General features: G+C 60.1%; 2 long non-coding RNA genes across 3 annotated transcripts in view; one reads left to right on the forward strand and one right to left on the reverse strand.

Annotated features, from left to right (window-relative positions):
- Positions 1–54: 54 nt before the first annotated feature.
- LOC106512681 (uncharacterized) overlaps positions 55–363 on the forward strand; it is a 1,372-nt gene continuing 1,063 nt past the window's right edge. Inside the window, exons 1-2 of one of the 2 annotated variants that reach the window (XR_001309709.1) lie at positions 55–134; positions 199–358. This is a non-coding gene — a long non-coding RNA (uncharacterized LOC106512681). Of the gene's footprint in view, positions 175–198; positions 359–363 lie in introns of both variants that reach the window. The other variant, XR_001309708.1, reaches the window with a different exon arrangement.
- LOC106512682 (uncharacterized) overlaps positions 108–363 on the reverse strand; it is a 1,357-nt gene continuing 1,101 nt past the window's right edge. The window contains exons 2-3 of the long non-coding RNA XR_001309710.1: positions 253–348; positions 108–180 (exon numbers count right to left, since the gene is read on the reverse strand). This is a non-coding gene — a long non-coding RNA (uncharacterized LOC106512682). The remainder of the gene's footprint in view (positions 181–252; positions 349–363) is intronic.

A 363-nucleotide genomic window follows, 5' to 3' on the forward strand; every position in this document is an offset into this window, starting at 1 on the left:
AGACAGGACCACCTGAGGACAGGTCCTCCTGAGGACCTGAAGACAGGACCACCTGAGGACAGGTCCACCTGAGGACCTGAAGACAGGTCCACCTGAGGACAGGTCCTCCTGAGGACAGGTCCACCTGAGGACAGGTCCACCTGAGGACCTGAAGACAGGTCCACCTGAGGACAGGTCCTCCTGAGGACAGGAAGACAGGACCACCTGAGGACAGGTCCTCCTGAGGACCTGAAGACAGGTCCTCCTGAGGACCTGAAGACAGGACCACCTGAGGACAGGTCCTCCTGAGGACCTGAAGACAGGACCACCTGAGGACAGGTCCTCCTGAGGACCTGAAGACAGGACCACCTGAGGACAGGTCCT

This window comes from Austrofundulus limnaeus, unplaced genomic scaffold (genome assembly GCF_001266775.1).
Source record: "Austrofundulus limnaeus strain Quisiro unplaced genomic scaffold, Austrofundulus_limnaeus-1.0 Scaffold10228, whole genome shotgun sequence".
In the NCBI taxonomy this organism is placed as follows: domain Eukaryota; kingdom Metazoa; phylum Chordata; class Actinopteri; order Cyprinodontiformes; family Rivulidae; genus Austrofundulus; species Austrofundulus limnaeus.